This window comes from Ptychodera flava, chromosome 15 (assembly GCF_041260155.1).
Source record: "Ptychodera flava strain L36383 chromosome 15, AS_Pfla_20210202, whole genome shotgun sequence".
Lineage (NCBI taxonomy): Eukaryota > Metazoa > Hemichordata > Enteropneusta > Ptychoderidae > Ptychodera > Ptychodera flava.
Window position 1 is genome coordinate 13,195,420 of NC_091942.1, and position 7,081 is coordinate 13,202,500.

The following is a 7,081-nucleotide window of genomic DNA, read 5'->3' on the forward strand; positions in this document are numbered from 1 at the left end:
CCGGGGCCTCTTTAAAGAACCATGTATTTGTAACGTTTAAGCAAGGGCAATGGTACAGAACATTACCAGAGAGAGAGAGAGAGAGAGAGAGAGAGAGAGAGAGAGAGAGAGAGAGAGAGAGAGAGAGAGAGAGAGAGAGAGAGAGAGAGAGAGAGAGAGAGAGAGAGAGAGAGAGAGAGAGAGAGAGAGAGAGAGTTTATAAATGAAGCTTGAAGGTTGTAACTTGACCAATAGCTTCCTGGTGTATTCAAGATGACAACAAGATGACAATCTTTCACATTCTTTTCCGTCAGCTCTCATTCAATAAAAAGTCTTTCGTTCAAGGAAGTTTGTGTCGACATTTTGACTTTGCTACTGATATACATTAACGTCGTCGAAAGCTTTTGGAGCGGATTAGTTTTTTTTTGTCTTGGTTCTTTTTCAATGGCTTGCGGCTGACAGTCACGGTTTGACAGATATTCAATCCGAGTCAATTTAGCAATCGGCCTATGTTAATTGTATGGCTATGGCGTGCACGTGTCACATACTGTACGCCGTTTCACTGAATGCAATAGATGTAATACAGTCATTGTGTCAAAATAGCATTATGATTTGTCAGCGACGTTCGCAAAGGTACAGGGCTTCAAACCAACAGTCTTCCATTCCTCTTAAAACTTTTGAAAACAATTTGAAAATGGTGGTCCGACACATTGGAAACAGTAACGAAAGATAACAGTGGTTGTCATAAAGATGTAACTGTGCATTTCTTTACTGTCAGTAATTACAATACCATGCCGGTATCGTCAACAATACGAGACAATTCAACAATTAGACTAATTGATCAGTGAAAGTGTCTCATATTGCTAATTTAGTACCACGTGCCTGACTAGCACATACTCTGTACATCAGACGTTTCAAACCCTATTGACGCGTGTAATAATTAGGGGTTATTACACGAAGTTTGGCCGATTCGGCTGTTAGATATTACCAGTACAGGTATCAAACAACACAAAGTGAACTTCAAAACAAGCGCCCGGTCTCTACTTCACATCCAGGCTATACTAGTCCCATGCCTAACCCAAAACCCGATCTACGCAAAGATATAAAGGCGTTGAAAATTTATTCATTCTATGAGCTTCAAAATAAGTCCAAAATTCGTAAACATTTGAGTTTGAATACGAGTTCGCCGAGAATCATTCTGCCTTAAGGTAGTATGCGCCTCGAAAGTGAAAGACTTAATCTTTTGCTCAAACTTTCCGTAAGAAATCTTTCAACCATTCTCTTTCAAAATCAAGAATAAAAATCAGGGGTCACCGTGCAAATTTCAGCACTAGAGAAACAAATTACCTTACTTTTACCGAAATTTGAAATTCAAAATGGCCACCACCCCTGTTTAACTCTATGAAGAAGAATCAAATTTTCGATTTTTGAAAAACTAAGACGGTGAAAGTTTTTATTTCTTCAACAGCTTCAAAATGAGCCCCCACAAGTGGTAGATCAGAAAAGAGTTATAAAAGTTTGGGAGTTAGAATATCTGTCCCCAAGGCCGCGCATTCTAGTAATAACTGGAAAATTGGCTCAGACATGTTTACACAAGTGGAAATCCATAATCGTACAATTTAGCTGACCCGGCATTCTTATATATCTAAAGACAATGCTCTCTCTGTGTGTCACATATTTGTGAACAAATATTATATCAGTTCTCTATTCACTCTCTTGAACCATGACATATGGATGAGTTGGTGTACAGTTCGCGTACAAAAAACGCAAATATGGTGTTATGTAATGTTAATGAGAGTGGAGTTTGGCCTTAATTCAAAGGGAAGCTAATACACAGAGCACTGTTGATGGTCCATCATCATGAATATTCTGACTGAAAAGTAGAGAAAACGATTTGTATCATTTCAGTGACAATGTCAAATCCAAAATCAAAACTACCGTAAGTGGTAATATGCATGCCCTGTTATCTGCTTTAAAATGGCAATCCAGAATCCATTGTTCTCACATTGGTGGTAATTGACATTGACAGTTCGTGTTGTTTTAGTTTGAAAGTTTTGCACAGTTGGTTAATTTGCTCAGAGACAAAGCTGATAAAAACTGCCCCTTTAACAGTATATCATTTCTTATAATGTGATCTCGAAAGTTCAATGTCGTCTAAACGCCCAATCCCTTTGGTGTTTTGGTTGGTCGATTTAACTCCGAAACAATTTTTGTCCAGCAAATCTGAGGTAGCCGGAGGAATAGATATTCGAAAAATAAAGAAGAAATTCACGTTTTCAATTTAAAGGCGGTTGTCGTTCAGTTGCAATTTTGACTACTCCAACCTTATGTTTGCATCAGAACACGGACCGTTGACATTTACTGCGCTGGAGAATTGTAATTTGATGCAGCTCTCGTACTGTTGTAACTGTAAGATAATATTTTTTTTCTAAAATGCTCACGTTTGAGCGTGGGATGTTGACGAGGCAGTTTTGAATAATTTTACTCAGTTATTTTACTCATTAACAGATACTAGTACTTTGAACAAAAGCAAAAATCTTGAGTAAGAGTGAAAGCTTTTTATCGAGTTACTGGAAAGTTTCAAATACAACTGATCTACTGTTCGAACTGTTTTCATCGGTCTGTTTTGATTGGGAAAGTCGTATAGTTGTCATCTCTAAACTGAAGATCCTGCTAAAAATAACGTCAATCATTGACCTTTAGTTTCATGCGTAGATTTTCTCCGATATTCTCAATTTAGTTTGCTATAAACAATAGTTTGATGTTGACTCATTAGATATTCAAAGCTCCGCTGAAACTCCAGGTCCTGTTGAAATACTGGCCTGTATGATATAGTGAACGTGATTCGTGTACGTATGCAAATCAAAATGGGAGTATAGGCTTAATGTCATTAAGGCCAAGAAAAATAAAAAGTTTGTTTCTCATCCTCGCGCGCGTCAATTCAGACCCGCCGCCCCAACCTTTTTTTTTCTGCTCATGAGGACATAAAATAAAAAAATCCGCAAAAATACGCGACGATAGTGCATATCACAGTGCTGTATAAAACAGAACTGTAAACATGGTAAACACTAACATTCCATTCAGAACTGTACACATATGTTCCTATTTTCAGCTGTCAGACATGTGCATTGCTGCACTAAAAGTCAAACCACAGAACTGTTGCAATACAAAAATACTGAAGCAACACTGCAGTGCATTTATGTCTGCGTGCATTCCTATGTCGTTTTCATGTTTTTTTTGTGCGTTCTTGTTGGTTGAAGAATAAAAAAAATTGAGAAGCAAAAAAAACCGCGTCACCGCATCATTTTTGCAATATGTCTAGGATGAGAAACAAACTTTTAATTTTTCTTGGCCTAACGCTATTTTCGTTTGGTAGCCTGCAGGAGGGGAACATTTTGGACCCGTTACTTTGAGCCATACTTTCTTCCTTCGTATGATGTAGTATGCTGTCTAGGTTACAGCAGAGTGCCTGGTAGAAATAGACAATCATTTTATCGGGGTTTTGGACTCAAGGTTTAAAAGTGTCCTCGAGCTTGGACGTTGAAAGTTATGTAATCAAGGCGTAACCCGTTCTCTATACTACAGTCCGTGGTGGGTGGAGGGACTGTGTCTATACTATATTTTATTGATAAGTAGTTTAATCACATCCATACCTTTCCTTCATGAAGAGACATTAAGATTTCCTATTTTTAAAATTTTCATAGAAGGCATTTCGTGTATCGGTCGTTACAGTAAAATAATTTAGTTGCTGGTACAGTACTGCATTTTCTGATGCTCTAAATACCGCATCATCGGCTAAATATCTTGTCAGGAAAGGGAAAGTTTCGATCTCTGTGTTCTGTAAAATGCGAAATTTTAACTCACTACTTTAATCTCAGGTTTTCGAGTTTGTCGTGACCGTTGACCCCGACAGTAACGTCATCATTTTACAACGTCAAGCTAAAACTACTTATAATAGTATTTTGATAATATTAAACGCAAAACTTGGGTATTCGATATTCGCAATTATGTTTAATCGTGATTATACAGATACTAACAAAAGCAGGTCAAGGTGATAGAATTCATTGCACGTTTCCATGGCGTCCTACTTTTCGAGATTGAAGCGTTTGTGTGTGTGTTCGTGTGTACAGAGGTTTTATGGGTAATAGTAACGTTATGAAAGGTTACAGTGCTTGTCATAAAGGGATAAAATTCCAATCACAATCGTTGGGCTTTCTTGCTGCGGAGACAGAGTAACGAATCGCGCATGAACGAACTGCAACAATCGTTTTCGGTTGCTTACCACTCCCGTTCTCTTAAGCGTGTCAGTGTGAAAAGAAGGTACCGTCAAGAGGCTTTAAGCGAACGACGGGCGGGGCGATAGTTACCTCATGTGTCGAGAAACGATCGGCAAAACTTAGGAGTTCATCACTTAAATCCAATGTGTACAGAAATGAATTTTAGGCGATGGCATTATGATTGCAGGGTGTTCGGAATGATGCGTTTGCACTTTCTGGGTAGGCAACTTTCGAATTTCGATGTTTTATGTACGTCAACTAATCTCATTACAACCAATGGCATACAGTTTTAAGTTTAGATTTTAATTTCACGCTTTGCGATATATATGAGAGAGAGAGAGAGAGAGAGAGAGAGAGAGAGAGAGAGAGAGAGAGAGAGAGAGAGAGAGAGAGAGAGAGAACATTCTTTATTTTCGCCCAACTGAAATCTTTCCAAGTCCCGACAATACAGACTTTGCATTCCATGATTGACCTCATTGTTTCAACTTCTTTAATGGATCACCTCATTTCGTTTCTTTTCAGTTGTGAATTATCGTGGCCTGTTACATTAGGGGATGAGTGAAATATCAGCGGTATCCCATTCGAGGGGGACAAACCATCCTATGTTGATGACGTAATGACTTACAATATGTGGCACCAGAAACCCGCTGCAGGCTGTAGGCTCTAGCCTACAATAGTTGTCCATTGAAGTTTCATTCTACGGACGTTCACTTTCGGGGTCGCTTACATAAGCTTCAATTTTTATTGTTCAAGTTCGACGAGAACATCAGCGTCAAGTTCATAGACGAATTAACCGCAATAGATGCAGGAATGTTCGAACTATCGATCCGCTATACATGTGACGTTAACACGTCGAATTAGGTATAGCATTTTATTCCAAAGTTCCATATCTAAAAGCAGCCTCCATTTCGATGGTGCAACAAACAATAGAAATTGCGCCCGAAGGTTTATTTGCTTGATGAAGTATTTACTTGTCGTCGTAAAAGGAAGGCGTTTACCTAATGTGCAAGGACCAGAACGATAAATGAGAAGGGGGTTAGTATCTGAAAGGCTAGAAGAGAAAGACACGCTCTTGGAAGACACCCCAGGTGCCATCTTGTTCAAAAGCTCAAAAGCTGGAGTCATTATCAAACGCTGGCGGTTGTGTGAGGCGTTTATACTAGTATTTTCAATCTCATCAATAACGCGACGTTGATATTTTTATCTGACTAATACTCGAAAAAATTTAAAGCCTCGAATTGTGTGATGTTGTCAAGCTTTACTTTTTTCTCGGTGATTTCCGAAGTAGAAGGACGGTCGGTGTGCTTCAGTCTCTATGTACTGTTCTTCTTTGCTTTGAGAAAACTACCGACACCACTGTGTATCTTGCTTTGGAATCCCGAGGGAAGCAAGCCCGAGGCGATTGAAAACAAACAAACATCGAGGGGAGGCGGGTTCTCTTGCTAAAACCACGACCCTACAATAGGACTGTGATGCAATGTTAATAGTGTATACAGTATCACTTTAGAATATAATATATGATGAATATTGATGTGAACAATATCTTTACCAAGGTTCACAATGGATTTATGATTTATAATTAAAAGTATCATTAAATATGCAAATTAGGAATTAACTAACCCGAACTGCCAAGTGTTTTATTTACTGATATGTCTTTGTGTCATCACTGGACATGGAAAAAAAATCATTAACTTTCTTGAAGATCCTCCAGATCTGTAATTTGTAAAATATACAAACGACCTCAGAGAAATTACAGATACGGAACTGTTTGTGTGATCAACATGTGATGCAAGATTCATCTCCGTACGATGCAGTCATTGTGAGCACATCTCACTTCAGGACAATTAAGTATACAAGCCACACCCACGGAAAGTCTAATCGGTTCTTACCCATACACGAAAACCATGATAGAATGTATACGCAAAATCTCATTCCGATGCAGGCAACTTTTTTATTTAATTCTAGGTGCAAAACTTCATCAAAAATGCCAAACTCAATTAACTTTTATGTCACCTCACAATATTTTCCGGCAAATCTCATCAGAGTTTGTGCAATTTGTTCTCGATTTTTATCACTTTTTTCCGAAATCATTAATTATGAAAATTAGAGGAAGCTATGCAAATCACACCTACCAAAACCTATCTGGTTCTTGCCATTCCAAAACAGCTTATGAATCATTCGACTCATATTTTGATGAGTGTTTGTGAGATATCGTGCACTGACCCACTGACTGACAGACAGAGTGACACAGAGACAGGCAGATACTGCTGTGACAATAGCTCACTTATTGAATACGTGAGCAAATCAATTGAGTGTTCTCAGGAAAAGGGCTTGAGGCATAATTCCACGATGCCCTTTCACTTTGCAGTTGCCAACAATGCTTATTTCAAAGGTGCCAATTAAATGAAAGAAACGCGACTTAGGAAATAATTTCCTTCGACCGTTTGCTTTTGTTTTTGCCGGATGATTGACACAAGTGCGAGCCTAGGGTTGACATTAATTGACAGAAATGGTCGGATAAGAGTGAGCGCATGGAACTTTGATCGCAATAGTATTTACCTCAGTAAGTCACTTCAGTCCCTCAATTTTTTTAATTTTTTGCAAATTCTAAACATGAGGCGTAAAAAATTGTCAAGCTCTACAACTTCGTCTACAAAGCATTCTGGTCCAGATAGACAGTCCTGAAGACTCTTGAAGTCTTGTAGTAATTATTCGTATAACCATAATGGATCATTAAAGTATTTATTTAAAATGCAATTTTCTGTTCTGTGTTTGCTCCCATAATTTTCGTGATATGGTTCCTTTTGTTGTTACTGTAATAATGC